General features: G+C 47.5%; 1 protein-coding gene and 1 pseudogene across 3 annotated transcripts in view; both read right to left on the bottom strand.

Moving 5' to 3' along the window:
- The window catches only part of LOC149325993 (cytochrome P450 3A29-like), a 228,896-nt gene that overhangs the window by 166,599 nt on the left and 45,748 nt on the right, over positions 1 to 16,549 (bottom strand). The gene's annotated exons all lie outside the window — the stretch shown is intronic.
- LOC149325995 (uncharacterized) lies at positions 4,860 to 15,031 on the bottom strand (annotated as a pseudogene).

Here is a 16,549-nt window from a genome sequence, read left to right as displayed (position 1 = left end):
CATGCCGCCCCGCGCAATGCGCAGAAAATTTGCTAGATTATTTTTTTTTTCACACTCTCTTTCACAGCAGTACATCATTTGCCCAGTCGCACATCTTACCGCCACCTCATACTTCACGTCGCACCGATCATATCTACAAAGTTAACCCCATCTTCGCTCGTACGGAAAAGTACAAGAATTCGCCTTTAACCTTGTCAATAAAGAATGGAATGAGTTGCCCTCCAGTATCGCTACCATAAACCATTTTTCCTTATTTCAGTCGGAACTGCTGACATATCTGGAATCCCAGCGCGTTCAGTAACCAGATTTGCTTTTATATCACTTACTTGCAAACTGCTCTTTCTTTGTTATTTGTGCATTTTTTTGTAACAGTTTTTACGTTGTGTTCTTTTGTAACAGTTTTTACGTTGTGTGCTTTTTGCCTGTGAAAATTGTGCTCTGATTTGTCCCCCCTATGTAATGCCCCCAGTGGGCCCTTAGGGTATTTGAATAAATAAATAAAAATAAATAAAATACTCTATTCCCCTGAACAAACTCCTCTGAGATGGTTGAGCCCAGGCGTACGTGAAAGGAACGGTTGGATAGGAAGTCTTTTATGCAGTTCAGCATCCTTCCCCGGCTGCCAGGCTCGGCTAAATCGCGGAGGATACCGAACCTCCAAGTGGTGTCGTATGCCTTTTCGAGGTCGAAGAAGACAGCGAGACAGTGTTGTCTGTGTATGAAAGCCTCTCGAACAGTATTTTCGAGGCGAACTAAGTGGTCTGTTTTCGAGCATACCTTTTTAAAACCACACTGATCGATGTAAAAAAGTTCCCGAGATTCAAGCACGAAGGTTAGCCGGATATTCAAAATACTTTCAAAAGACTTGGCGAGACAGCTAGTAAGAGCTATCGGCCTATAACTGCCAGGGGATGTTGACTGCTTCCCAGGTTTTAGGAATGGCACTATAAGGTACTTCAGTAAAACACTCTTCGGGGCATGCTAATTCATAGCTGGCAAGAATTAAAGCTCAACAAGACGGCTCAAACTAGGAAAAAAATAACGACAGAACAGGCGCTAGTCACTATAAGGGCTCTTTTCCAAGCTTCCTGGATTTTACCTAATGTCCAAATTTTGTTAAAACATTTCATAAGTGCTTCAATAGAAAGTTCTGAAAGATGTGCTAGCATTTCATAGTGTATTTCATGAGGGCCTGGAGCGGTGTGTTTGCCGGCAGATAAAACTTTGTTTCTTGGACTGTAATTACTCGATTGAAAGGTTCATTTGTGCAACCAACGAGTTACTGGAAGTCTTTTTTTCTCAGCTGAGTTTTCGCATTTTAAAAATGATTCTGAGTAGTGTGCGCAACTGGAAACACGCGAGAAATATTCACCCAGGATGTCTGCTTGTTCTTCTATACTTGTTTGTGTACCAGGGGCTGTAAGGAAAGGAATCGTAAAAGGGGACAAGTCGCCATTTAATTTATGAACTTGCTCCGACATTTTTTTGGTTGTGATTGAACTGCTTATGGATGACATGTAATTTTTCCAAGAAGCTTTCTCGGCATTACGACGTATGCGCCTTGCATTGGCTCTCGCCTTTTTAAAGTTTATAAGGTTCTCGTGTGTAGGATACCTGCGAAAAATTTCCCAACCTTTATTCTTCTTCTTTTTCGGTTCTCTACATTCCTTGCCATACCACACCTTGTCTTTGTGTCGAACTACCACAGAGGACTGAGGGATAGCCAGGCGTGCGGCAGAAATGATGCACGATGTAATCGTTCCATTCAGTTTATCTACACTAAGGCGATGCGCAAATATTTTTTCTAGAGAGGCCTTTTCCCGTAACAGCTCCCAGTCCGCTATGTGAAGTTTCCAGCGACGTGGTTTGCTTGGGATGATTGATGGTGATGACGACAAGCTGATTACTACTGGCAGATGATCGCTTCCGCAGGGGTTGTCAAGAACATACCATTTAAAATACATAAAAACAGTGAACTAAAAAACAAGTCTATGCAGCTCATTTTTCCCGAGCTTGGAGAACAGTATGTGTGTTTGCCTGTATTGAGCAGGCAGAGATTATTTGACAGAATAAAATCTTCTAAAATACGACCCCTAGTATCTGTTTGTGCGCTTCCCCAAAAACCGGAGTGAGCATTAAACTCACCGACTACCAGATATGGCTCTGGTAGCTGTTCTAAAAATGTTTATAAGTCATGCAGTGTTACTGAGAGATGTGGCTTAGATATACCGAGCGTATGGCGATTGTTTTACAACGGAGTATGGTGATTGAAACAGCTTCATATTTGGTTTTAATGTTGATTTCACGGGTTGCAACTCCACTCTGCACAGTAATAGCAACACCTCCTGAGAGCCTATCAGCTTGCTCTCGGTCGCACCGAAAGACTTTATACTTCTTTAGGATATTCTGCTGTTTCGGACCTAAGTTTGTCTCCTGTAGGCATAAAGCCACAGGGGAAAATGTGTTTAGAAGTTCTTTTATGTCACAATAGCTATTTAATACTCCACGACAGTTCCAGTGTATAAGGAACGCCATGTTGGATGATTTTTGGGAGTGTAGTGAAGAAGTTACGATACCTGTTTTGGGGCTGCCATCACTGGGCTCATATCTTTTCTTTTTCGCTCAAGAGAGCTGCGCCGCCGCTTAAGCGGGTGTGAGTTTCGCGTTGTGTCCATCGCCTCGCTAGAGGCTCTGGAGACCCGCGGAGAACCCCCGGGTGTGCGGTTTGCAGGCCTCTGCCGACTGGGGGAAGCCTTGCGGGCGGCCGACCCAGAGGCCGGCAAGCACTTTTTCGAGAATGGCAGAGCAGCTTTCGCTGCGCCTGCCCGGGGTGCGGATGGCCCTGCCCCAGGCTCACTGCGTGTGGCCTGGGCAGGGGCCGAAGCCTGGTGTGATGCCCCGCCCCGTCGCACCACATCGGCGAAATTTGTTTTTGCTGTGAAGAAGAATGTTCCGTTGGTTTGTGCAAATCTTTTCCATGCTTCATGGAATCTTTTGTTTTCTTTGTTTTAATAGTTATTATCTCTTTCTCTTTCTTCCAGGATGGGCATGACCTGGAATACGCGGGTCGTCCCCTTCACAGTTAGCGCACTTTGTCACAGCGTTGCAGACATCGGTTTCATGTTCATTAGATGCACATTTGGCGCATGTTTGGCGGCCACGACAACTCTGGGATCTATGGCCAAATAAATCTCTGGCGCTTAAAACACCGGCGAGGATTGGGGATGTATGGTCTGACTGCTATTTTTATGTAGCCTGCTTCTATAGTATCGGGGAGTTGGCTGGATGCGTAAGTGAGAACTAAGTGCTTTGTTGGTGTTTCTTTGTCATCTTTTTGGATTTTTATGCGCTGGACATTAGTGATATTCAGGTCTTTGAGACCCTCCAGCATTTCTGCTTCAGTCTGTGTGAGAAAGTTTCGTTCTGAGATGACGCCTTGAGGGATCTATGGGCACTGACGGAAACAGGTATTTCTCCAAAAGTTGCTGTTTGCGAGCTTCGAATACTGCGTTTTGTCTTTGATCTGGAGCAGTAGGTCGCCACTGATTAGTTTGAGACCTTGTAATCAAGGCCCAATGATTCTGTGAGAGAATTAGAAACTATGAAAGGAGAGATGATTCTTGCTTGCTTTTCTGCTACCTCACTATGTACAACATGGTATCTGGGGAAGATTCCTTTTTTTTTTTGCAGGAACTGCGCAGTGACATCGGTCCGCCCTCGGATCATTTGTTTGAGGAAAGGGAGCCATAAAAGAAAATTGTTATTCAGCTGCAGTGGCAGCCGCCCACCATGGGGACGGGAAAGGAAATTGCATGCAAGTCCTGCCCACGCCAGCTGTACACCTCAAATATAACCCAATATGACTCAACTCAGGGTAGTTGGTCACACAAGGTTAACCCTCGCCACCAGGAAAAAAAGGAAAAAACCAAGAAGGGAGGAGGTTAAAGGAAAGTTGTAAGAAAGGAGATAGGAAAGCGAAAGATAAAGAGGAGGACAGGAAAAGGCGACTGCTGCTACTGCCGAATGCAAATGGCTTCGGATCTTCCGATCGAAATGCCTTGCCTCCGATCGGGATGATTTTTGTAGTTAACGTTTATTCAGATGTGGAAATAAAACTGAAATTAACTTGGGTTAATTAGTTTTGCAATAAAATTGTACTTTATAAGTATTTCCGCAAAAACAAATTAATATCTGAAAGGTGCTGCAACATCAATCGCCACTGCCATCATTTCCAACTGACACTTCTTTTTGCCGTGTGACAACGCGCACCGAAAGTGATGACACTTTCGGTGCGCGTTCAAGGGAAGTGCACTTCGTGAAAGTGCCACTAAACCTAAACAGGGCCGAGGCGGGTCTCCGACGTGCCCTGAGGAGGGCGCGGGGAAATGCTCCCCGTAAATGGACAGTATACGCCGATGATGGAGACAGCCTGGCTCCTCGATCTCCTTGAAAAGCGGGGGAGTGTGTATTGAATTTTCCCGTCTCTTCAGCAGTGCAGCCGGATGCCGCTAAGAAGGCGCGTTCGCTGCTTTGGGGAATCGTCGCAGCCTGCTGCGCGGCACTGGGCACAAACGGTGCCTTGTTTACGTTTCTACAGTAGCTAACAAGGACCGAGAAGACCGCCGGAGCAGGGCCTGCGAGGAGGCCGCGCCCGATTGCCGTTGTGGCGCCCAGGCTTTTGTAGACGGCACGGTGCAGCGATATGGGGACGGCTTAGCTGTGTCCATTGTCACGGCTGGTGCCGTGACAATACGTAGTTCGCGCTTGGAATGGAAACTACGTATGTTGGTGAACACAGCGGACAGGGGAACATTTTTGGGGCGGGTTTTTAGTTGTTTGCGAAGAGATGATTGCTAATCTCATTGTGATGTAGCGATTGTTATTTCTTTCACAGTTTCCGAGATCTCATCAAAAACATAGCGCCTGGGACCGATATGCAAGGTTTTGTTGCGTAGGGCAAATTTGTCGGAATTAGCTTTAGCAAAGGTGACTAGCTGCTTGCGGACGCTACGAACTCTGTGGGGGAAGTCTTCGCCGACACTGAATTTCGTTCCTTTAAATTTGCGGCCGTTAGAGAGTATTGTGTCTTTGATTTTGTATGAAATAAATTTGACTATTATTGGCCGAGAGCGGTTGGGTTCATGGCGGCCGAGTCGGTGGGCATGTTCTACTTCCTCAGGATGAATGGTTAAGCTCAAGTTTTGAGCGCAGTGACGAATGACCTCTCCCTCAGAGTCCGCAAACGTTTCGGAGGGGTTAGAATCGGGAATTCCATAAAATATGAGGTTGTTACGGCGGGATCTATTTTCACTATCGTCAATGCGGGCCTCGAGGGTTTCAATCTGACGAGATAGCCGAGTTTTTCAGATTTTATAATTTCTAACTCGGATTTTATGGCTGTCATGGCTTCCAAATGTGTCTCAAGATCGGTCATGCGCTTACTTAAACCAGCTATAGCACTGTCAGTGGATATAAGCTGGTTTTTAAGACCGTGCACTTCGAAGATTAGTTGAGTTTGACCGGCGGATGAGTTTTTTAGTTGTGCGAATACAGCCTCGAAATTGTTAGGTCCTGGGTTAGTTTGAATCAGGGTGTCGAACCGGAACTGAACCCGAACCCGAAACCGGAACCGAACCCGAATTTTCGCCCGGAACTGGAACCGAACCGAACCCATATTTTTTTCGCCATCTTGGAACTGAACCCGAACCGGAACGATTCAAAGGAACCGTTTCGGGACCCGGTTCAGCCCCACTTTTTTTGCATCCCGGCATACGTTTTGTTTTCCGACAAAATGATATGATCTATCGCATAGACTTACCCACCCGTAGCTGTCTGCGCTGGGAAGTGCGAAAATGGTACCCAGTATATGCGACAGCAAACTTACAGAAGGTCTGGTGCCTGGGAAGAAGCCTAATTGACGCTTCTGTAATGTACTACCGCCAATTCTAAACACTTGTACGTCAGGTTTATGTGAAATCTTGAGTTATTACTCCTCCATTTTACATATTTTGTTTAAAAGAGAGAGAGAAAAGGACGGAAAGGCAGGGAGGTTAACCATGCGATGCCCAGTTGTCTACCCTACACTTGGGGAGGGGAACAAAGGGGAAAAAAGGAAAAAGAGCAGCAAGGAGATGAGTTTTCCAACTGTCCAGCGACCACTAGGTCACGGGGACAGAGTGTGCGCGCTGAAAACTTAAAGATTATAGACGGGAATATTTGCGTAAATCTTTAATCAAAGTGTTAGGACTGCTCTAACTCAGTAAAGTACTATAGACACGAAACTTTTTCTTGCGTCCTTCTTTCAAACGATGCGTTAGACGTTGGTGTACATGGAGCACCGCGTGGTATGCACCAGCACATAATAAATAATTTATCCTTGAATATCTTCTTGATCCTGTTTCGGTTTCACCAACATAACAATGGCTGTGACGTGTAGTGGAAATTCGGTCGCGTGAGGTGCTATAAACGGCAATACAACTGCTGATACGTCGTTCGTTGTAATTATAGGTCTTAAAGTCGGCTGATATAAGTGCTACAGTGAGTCAAAACAACGTATCAGCGTTTGCATTAGTCTTCCCGTGCCTCACGTGACCTAATGTTGAACTCACGTCAAAGCCATCATTCGGTTGATGAAACCGACACAGCATGGGAGAAAAAATTATTTTCTAAATTATTTAGTGGCAGTAGGCGAATACCACACGGTGGTCCATGTATTCTAATATCTATGGCGTCATTTGAAAGGAGACTTCGAGGTAAAGTATGCGAAGTCCTTTTGGCCTAGCATTTGAAACGGTGACGTAATCAACAATTAAAATTGCGACGGCCTTCAAACTTCTCCGCAGCGCACACCGCTAAGTGGGGGACGCATGTTGACGTCATCGAACGTATCCGTACATTTTCAACGCATAAACGCCTGGTTTGAAGAAAAAAAAAACAACGCAACTGAAGTCAAAGCCCGCCGAACGTTGTTTGGAAGCGTCCAACGAGGCGCGGCAGGGCGTGGTTGACGGCAGCAGTAATTTAAAATCATACTTTCCGTGACATCACACCGAACTTCCCCGCACTCCTTTGTTGCTTTGAGGAGGAATGCAAAATTTATTCGTCGATTACGTCACTATTTTAAATGGTAGTGCAAATACTTAGTATTCTTTACCTACAGCCTCTATAGATTTGAATCCTTGAGTATCGCGAAATTCTCAAAAGGTGGCGCAGTTGCCCTTTAACTTGCATTGACATCGCGAAGCATACGGTGAATTTTGCGTTTCGCCTTCATCGAAACGTGGCCGCCGGGGACGAGTTCGAACCAGGGTGCATCAAATAAGTAACCGAGCGCCCTAACCACTCAGCAACCGCAGTGGGTAGTGCAACATTTACTTTTGTAGGCGCTCATTGTCTTAGACAGCAAGTTATAAATAAAACCCCTCAGGATGAGCCTGTAGGGCAATAAAGAAAAAAAAATGGCTCAATGGCTGTGGAGCTCGGCTGCTGATTCCAAAAATACAAAAGCCAGCGTGCTCTGTCGCGCGTCGAAAATCCCCAGTAGTCCGTTAATCTGGAGCCCTCCACTACACCGTCTGTCACATAGCCCCAATGTCTACTCGACCCGTTAAACCTGAGATATTACTACTAGTTTTTCCAAAAGAAGGATGTATAAATTGGTGCAGCTTCTTTTTTTTTTAGAATCCGCATATTCTTGTTTGCGCGCGACGGAAATAAGCAACGAAAGGCGGATTAAAACTTCCTGTTGGGCGAGTTGGTAGTTCATATTGAATTAAAAATATTATAGCGCAAACAAAGACACGGACAAAAAAGAGAGGAAACACACACACAAGCGCTAGCGCTTGTATGTGTGTTTCCTCTCTTTTTTGTCCGTGTCTTTGTTCGCGCTATAATATTTTTTTAATTCGAAAGGCGGATTCTTGGCTACGGTGGAGATGTACTAAAAAGGAAAAAAATTAAATACCGATTACACAAAAGGGCAATGCGGAAATACATGTGCTCGCTGGAATGCGATAGTGATTACGCCCAAAAAGATGGTACTGCGATGCAATGTAACTACGATGAAGTGATTTCGTTATGCCGGTTCGCTGAAATTGTTCTGCTTCTAAGAAAAAAATTTCTGCCAGTCGCCAGCGCGCGGCTCCATCCGCTGTTCTCGCACTGCTCGATCTTGAATTCTCTGTCTGGCGACTGATATCTACTTTTCGCAGTCATATTTCCCGTTCTTAGTGTCTGACGCGACATGCTGATGATTGTAAGCGTGTTTTTTCTTAGAAAGCTTGGGCGATTGAATACGTTCAGCCTTCACAACAATCTGCCTCGGCTATATCGGGTACAGGTGGGTTCTGGGGGTGAAGAGATGGGTGAAAGTTTTTGAAGGTGCATTTTTACTAGTGAATGCACTGATGTGTCGTCCACCGGAGTGTGCATCAAGGATGGAGGCTGCACGCACGCGGCGCGGTTATTTTTGGGAAAGCAGGCTATACTGCTAACGCAGTAAAAAGAACAACTAACAGAGTATGCATAGTCTTACCTCTGACTCCGAGTGGGATTCGTACTAATGGCGGCGCAACAGAAAACTCTATTTACAGATGCTTTAGGCTATTCGGCTATCTTGTAGACTTCTTTTTATGGTTGTTGCATGGCATATTTGGAACCTCTCTGACCCTCCTCATGCCTTACTTGACCGCGTCGAATTCGGCGATCTCGTCATAAGGCCTCACGTCACCATAACTCCCTGCGTCCGCCCGCACGTGAAAATTCCAGACGGTGCACACGCCATGAAAGGGGAACCAGTCAGGAGGTTGAACTTGCGCTGCATATTCCTCCTACGTTAAAGTGCACTGTGTCTGAACAGTGACCTCGTGGAACGCGGCGGTCCTGCGTCCTATGAACACGAAGAGTTCGCACGGAATTCAAGAGTTTTTCATCGCAGACATAAATGTTATAATGAAATGTATGATGTCCATGGGTTTTTTAAGAGACTGCTTAAGTATGTTCTAAAAGAATACAGCATCATGACAAAAATATCATTTTATTGCTGAAATTGTTTCTCATTGCTCGCACAGGTTGAAATGCACTGACTACGGCACAAACGCCCCTTTGGAGCGAAGGTAGTACGTCCAAACATGTCAGGTCCATGTCTGAAGGGTGAAAAAGGTTTTTGTGGCCGATTAAAACTAAGTCGAGCCCACTTATAGCGAACCTGACGGTCCCGCAGGTTCCATTAGTTATATCTGATTAATACTTGTTGGGGGTCTGGTTGGTGCATGTTTCCAGAAAATGGTTATAGCGCCAAAACAGACAACACACAGAAAGCGCCTGTCCCGTCTAGCTTTCTTGTGTTGTCTGTTTCGGCGCTATAACCATTTTCTGGAGCTATATCTGATGTTCGTAGCAAGTGGATTCTTCTTACAACAGCCAAAAATACTAAGGCCGCTAAAAGTGGCAATTATTTCTTACAAAGCTGCGTTATGCGTGCCTACTTGTGCAAAGCAGAGCCTGCCGCGGCTCTTTCCAGGCTATCTAGGGCGGTCATTTAATACTCGTTGAGACCTTGCTGCCAACTATCAAATTTAGGTACGGGGTGTAACTAAACATGGATGAAGTGTGCATGGCAACCGGTGGCAGGTCGGCCACGTAAATGAGATTCCTGGCAGTAGGAAGAGCTCGCACTTGGTGTTCAACGTCTCCGTCAGAGCAGGCGCTTCTGCGATTTTGTGGTCCGCAGGAACGTAGTTATCCGAGGAAACATCCGGTCGGCTATGGATCAACGAAGCGTTGCCAGAAATCTGCAATCATCTGGTCACGCGTGTTTTCGAGCTTCTTCTGTCGTTACTGGGCTGATGCAGCGACGAAGTAGTGCAGCGCTTGTGGCGCAGAATGCATCCGTTGCACTGTCAGCTATATGACAATGCCTGCACATTGCAGCGGCGCCAAAGATTGAAACGACTGGGCAGGCTATGCATACCACGTGAACGGGATGGCCAGCAAGGATTTCAAAAATTATCTAATCGCTGTTTTTAGTTGGTCCGCGAGATTGGTCAGTAGCTTCGCTTTTGACGATGCCCCTGTCTCACGCGCACCGCGCTTCTTCTACTCAGGAAGCTTTGGCGAGCCGGCGAACGCGTAGGCAATAATTGCCCTCGTTGGCCATCGACGCGGGTTTGGCCGGCGGTTACTTACTATTTCAATAGAGAATTATAGCATATCGTTACTGTGTTTACATTAGCATTTACAGTGTTACCGGACGCCGGACTTTGCGGTTAGCGCTGCGCACAGCAGTGCCGCCTTTTAATTCCATTTCTGGGTTGACATGTTCTTTCCGGGGCGGTGTAATGAAGGTTGAGAGGCGCTATTTCATCTGCGTGCTTAGCGGAAGGACGACCTCTACAACCTCGGGGTAGTTCACCACGCCATCTCGTTCGCTATAACCGAGTGGTGTGGCCAGAGTTGTTCGCTGTATCTGCGACGAATTTCCGTTGCCCTTATGCATATTTTCACGGTAATACCACACCCGCTCGAAATAAGCGAGCGTTCGTTATATCCGTGGCCATTAAAGTGGGCTCCACTGTACATCCGCTGACTTCGCTTTAATACACTAGTATCAAGAACGTTTAGGTAAGGCTGTAGATGTATGGGTAGAGGAAGTAATGACCGATCGCAACATTTGTCATCTGCCTTGTGGAGAGGCCGTACAGGTAAGTAAAAGCCAAGAGTGAGAAAACAGAATGAATCAGCACTCGCGAGCATTTCCAGAAAAGACAGGCAAGCACTTACTCACCTAATAAGCATAGCTGCCAGAAAGGGGTTGTTTGTAGCTTTGGAAATAAATGCCTGAAACAAGTTGGTGGACAAATGGTGCATACGCCAGATTAACCCCTCTGTATCACTCTATCAAGGGCGCAAAAAATTCTGTGGGCGCAAAGGTTGCCTTTGATAGCGCCCCAGGAAGAGTACCAAACATTCTATCACGAACAAATTTCTTACTTTACTATAGTGAGAAGCCTCGATTAGCTGAGTTTTTGAAGATACTGAGCTATAGGGGCTCAGGATATATAACGTGAGTCACAAAGGCGATGTCGAATAGGTGATTTAAACAAAATATGTTCGGCAAGATCTTTATGTTACGGAGATCCAGTGCTCCCACGAGGCTCTCGTTGGGTAGGGGATGGGCGGTGGAGGGATTCTCGAACATTTTCTTACCATGTAGTAAAAGGGGGGGGGGGGGGGGACTGGCAAGTCGGTTTCGGTGTGACGGAAATGTATCTGTATGTATACTTGCCAATACATGACAGTTTCATTTCTCAGTTGTGCGCGGTAACGTAGCGGGCGCGTGCGGCGGCAATCTTGGAGCCCCGTAAGTACACTGCGTACTTACGGGGCCGTAAATACACTGCGTACTTACGGGGCCATAAGTACACTGCGTACGAGACCTTATTACTCGCGCTACGGGGTCTCCCAAACTGCTCAAGCAGGAGGGTCTTGTAGATGCAAAATGTATCGGCTTTTCGTCCTACACCTCATAAGGTGGATTATAGCGTATACACACAGCCGATTTTTATTTATTTCGAGTTCATTTAATTTTGCGGCTCTTACCGTAAATTCGTCTTTTTTCTGCGGGCAATAAATAAAATGGGTAAAGTGAGAACATCTCGCATTAAACAATTTTTTCGTGCTCAAGTAACGCAGTAAACACGACAAAAGGAAGAAAGGACATGACACGAGCGCTGACTAACAACTGGTTATTTTATTCTGGAAAAAGTATATAAAGGCGCAGGGCACAGGAAACAACCCCACAAAAAATCAGAACAAAGGTTAAAACTTAAAAACCATACTGCGCATGCACATCACAGTTGAGTCGTGACGTCGTTTTCAACGAAATTTGAAGAGTATCTTGGATAGTAGACGGTACTCCCCTATCTCCTGGACCTCACACAATGCCAAGAAAGCCTGACTCCTTAACTACCAAACTGATAGATGGTGTAGCAACACACTCATCTGCTTCCCCACTTAGAAAGGCAAGTCTCCTGTTTAATCACTCTGATCGAATTTTTAGGGAGATGGTGGAAGCCTTTATGATCAGGAAGGATGCAGACGATAACCTTGCCACATAGCTATGTGGCAAGTGAACCATCACCAACTCGCCCAAGCTTCTACTCTGACTATACTGATGCAGATGAGCGTGTTGCTTCACCATACATCAATTTCGTATATAAGGAGCCAGGCTTTCGTGGCAACTGTATAAGGTCAAGGAGATAGGGGAGTGCCGTCTACTATTGAATATAGTCTTCGAATTCCATTGAAAAAGATGTCATGACTCGACTACGATGTGCATGCGCAGTATGTTGTTTAGTTTAAAGTTTTGTTCTTCTGTTTTCTGGATTGTTCACTGTGTCCTGCGCCTTCATATACTTTTCCGAGAATGTAATAACCAGTTTTTAGTCGGCGTCTGTGTCGTCTGCAGACTTCCGTTTGTCCTGTTTCCTGCGCTGCTTCAAGCCCGAGTCACACTGCGGAAACACAACAACGACATGAACCAAACTTGTTCGCAAGCGAGCCGTCAACAAGTCGCCCAACCAACTTGTCCCACAACTTCTTGTCACACTGCACGAACGGCAGGGAAACGAGACAGGTTGCTGGGGTGTTCCCTCGGTATGACAGCTTCCGGGAACCGGAACAACAAACAAACAGCGTTCGTGGACACGGTTGGCGCTGTTCGCTGGCCGGGCGAATTTCCTGGCGACACCGCACGAACAAACCAAGCACTTTGCGGTGATTCACCGCTTTTGTGCCTTTCGTGGTTGGAAACTTGGTTTGCAAAGTGCAAAAAAGAGCGCTTCCTTTCGCGGTAATGCTGTCTGCTGCGGTACGGCGTCTTGCAGGCGGGTGCATACAGACGGGAAGGCTGCCCTGGCCACCGTCGGCTGGCAGGTGCGGCCGCCGTGGAGAAGCACGTTCGATCCCCGTCGCATTCTTGTGAGCAAGCGTACACTCCTGACGAACGCGGTTCTGTAAGGAGCCAAAAGGAATGTCCTGTTCCAGGGACTGCCTCGGCTGCGAGTTCCAGAAGTTTCTTGACGGCTTTGTGCGCGAGAACCACCCGAGCAGGAGCCGGCATACGAGCGTGCCAGTTGCTCGCGTGAACATGCTGCCGTCGTACTCGTGCCGCCAGGAAAGTGACCTGATCGCGATGATTGAAGAGAGGCGTTTTCCATGGGATATAACAGACCCAAAATATCAACGGTGTGATCTGAAGGAATCTGTGTTTCAAGAGATCGCTAGTTGGGACTGTATTTCACAGGTGAGCGCGAGTTACCAGTTACCTGTCCTGCTATTTTTGAACTTGAGATGAAGAAGAAAGCAGTGCTACATTTTTTTCTTTGAGATAGCAATCAGAATAACTTTACTGGGTTCCCATTTGATTGCAAGAATGATGCGTACAATTATATCTTTTTTTTAGTACTCTCAGAGCGTGGAACAAACTCGATGAATCTGCCGAGATTGTGGCGTGATTTGTAGTGACCGGCCGGGTTGATAATGCATTGTGGAACAGCAGCGCAAAACACAAAATGTGTAGAAGTAGACACAGGGCACAGAAAGTAGACGCATGTAGTCCGTGTTTAATTCTTTCGCATGAAGTTTTCGAAAACGCCTTTCTCAGGCGCCCTTCTCAGCCAGTCGATCATCCAGCGCGGTTTCTCTGCGGTGGCGGCTGGTCGTCCGAGTCAGAATCGAGCAAGGCTGCACCTCAGCCGCCGCGCACGATCATAGTTCGTCCGACATTCTGCAAAACCGCCAGTAGCTACGACAGCGCAAGGTGTCTCCAGTTTCCGCGGTTGTGCACACGCACGGAGGAGAGCGCGCGAGCGAATGCAGAGAAGCGCCGGGGAACGCGATTGAGGTGGTTTTTCCGGTGTGACAGAGAGTTTGTGAACAAGCGGCGCACATGTGGCCAACACAGGCTGGCGGGAGACAGCGACATGTTTACCCTCTGTTTGTGTTGACGCGGTGTGACAGGATCGCCAACCCGTTTTGTATAGCGATGTGCAAGAAAAAAGAAAACGCATACCACTGAAACCCATCTGCGTTCTATATTTTTGGTCCTGAATCCGTTTGAACCCGTTTGAACCGGTTCGAGACGGTCCGAACCGGTTCGAACCGGAACGGAATGGCCCTCTGGAGCCGAACCCGGAACTGAACCCGAAAGGCGTGAACCCGAACCCGAACCGAACCCGAAAAAATACCGGTTCGACACCCTGGTTTCAATATCGCCTGCCAAGATCAGCAAGCAGCGAACAACATGAGCGCATTCAAGCACAAGAAAAATACAGCATTGCGGGCTCGGCAGCTGCACTAAGAAATAATTGCTACTTTTTTTAGCATACAAGGAATGCGGATAACTAACCTGAATGATGTAGACAAACGGATTAGTGGTGTGCACGCTTGCACAGCCACCGAGCCCACAAAGCGGTGAAGGCGGTCGATCGTCGCTTATATTTCCTGTGGCTGATGTTGCTGGTGATGAGGCTTTCCAGGATGGGCCGGGGAAATGGTATCCAGGGGGAGGCGCTGCCGGGCATGATGAAGTGATGACGTCGGGTTGGGGCGATGCGAAGATGCAATCGTCACTGTAGTAAACTGCAGTGCATGACGTGCTTGCTGGGGGAAGGGCCAACAACGCCGGAAGCAGGGCATTAGCGACGAAGGCGAACACCTGCACGATGTAGACAAACGGATTAGTGGTGTGCACGCTTGCACAGCCACCGAGCCCACAAAGCGGTGAAGGCGGTCGATCGTCGCTTATATTTCCTGTGGCTGATGTTGCTGGTGATGAGGCTTTCCAGGATGGGCCGGGGAAATGGTATCCAGGGGGAGGCGCTGCCGGGCATGATGAAGTGATGACGTCGGGTTGGGGCCATGCGAAGATGCAATCGTCACTGCAGTAAGCTGCAGTGGATGACGTGCTTGCTGGGGGAAGGACCAACAACGACGGAAGCAGGGCATTAGCGACGAAGGCGAACACCTGCATGATGTAGACAAACGGATTAGTGGTGTGCACGCTTGCACAGCCACCGAGCCCACCTTAGAAACTACGAATTATTGTCCTGCGCGGCCGATTTCCATAATTTAAGTCGGATTAAACGTCCCGACTCCCGCCTTTTTTTGAGCTTACCGGAGGTGGTAGGAGGAGTCAACTAACGCATGGAGTGCTTTTTATGCAGTTGCGTGGCGGCTTCGCTTTCGTTTTTTTTTTAGGCTGCGTTAAACAAATAGATCCAGTCAAAGGCTGCATAGCCGAAAATTAGGCGCACTGAAATAAAAATACACGTGGACTCTATGCTTCCGCCGATCACTACGTATCTCTCCGCCAATGGCAGAGCGGCAAGCCGCCACGGGACTGGCTGAAAGGTTGGTTGACTCCTCCTACCGTCTGCGGTGAGTTAAAAAAAGGCGGGAGCCGGGACGTTTAACAAGATTTAAAGTAGGGAAATGGGGCGCAGAGGAAATAATTCGGTTTTTCTAAGAATGCTCGGAACGTGTAGATCGAGTTCCCGCGGTAAAAAGACGAGTTCAGACTCCTCTTTTGTGTTAAGTTTAGGAACCGAACGGCATTGTCATATGGCATTTCTGGGTGAAATTCCTTGCAGCTAAACAGGCATGAAAAACTATCACCGTATTGCTGACGACGGTTGGAAGGGAGTCACCAGGTGCAAGCCTCAGAGTGATTAAAAATCAACATATCAGAACACACGAAGAAGTTAGGCAGCGTCGAAGAGAGTTGTCAAACATGGCCAAAACAGTTTGGCTCAACACCGGAGCTACACTAGAAGCGAGAAAAAATGCCATTCTTTTGAACGTCAGCAATAGTGGACGATAAGTAAAACACCAAAAGCTCCAGCCTCTGTTCGATGAGCTCGCGCACCGTACACAAGAGTTGAGCATGGGGTATGGAATAGAATCAGTCCTCAATGTCGGCTAAAAACACAGAGTTGGCCCCAGAAATGCCTTCCTTCAGTTCATCGACCACGCTGGCGACCAGTCTCTAATATCTTCTTGCTACATCTACACTTCATTCCCCACGAGTCGCGAACCTCCGATTGGTTCTTCGGCTTGGGCAGCAACACGTCGACAGTGCGCGGCAGCCAATGAGAGCGCAGCGGAAAAAAAGGTGCCCTGAGTCGACAACTGTCAGACCGGACGGCTTCCTGCGCTGCTCACGTAGCTGGGTTTTTTTCCAGCGCGGTCGGCGACGAATGCATGTGCGCAAGACGCGCGACGGAAAGCGTCTGGTGACAGACCGGATGGCTGAATGCGATCTCAGAAAGCAATCGCCTCGCACACTATGAGTCTGCCTCAGCATGCGCTGTTGCTATGCGTGGGCGCAAGAATTGTCCTTCTGGGTATTTTCCGTCGTTGCGCGCTGCTCTCCTCCGCCTCATTGGCGCTAGAAGGCGTACACTAATGGCAGCAACATGGCTGGCAGCTTAGCGAGCAGAGCGTGGATCCCTGAGCAGAGCAGGCAGCGGGTTTCGCGACGCCACCTGTC

The sequence above is a fragment of the Amblyomma mixtum genome, chromosome 10 (assembly GCF_055824585.1).
Source record: "Amblyomma mixtum isolate Tamu chromosome 10, ASM5582458v1, whole genome shotgun sequence".
Taxonomy (NCBI): Eukaryota; Metazoa; Arthropoda; class Arachnida; order Ixodida; family Ixodidae; genus Amblyomma; species Amblyomma mixtum.
The sequence above is the reverse complement of the archived record's forward strand: the minus strand, read 5'-3'. Positions and strand labels throughout refer to the sequence as shown.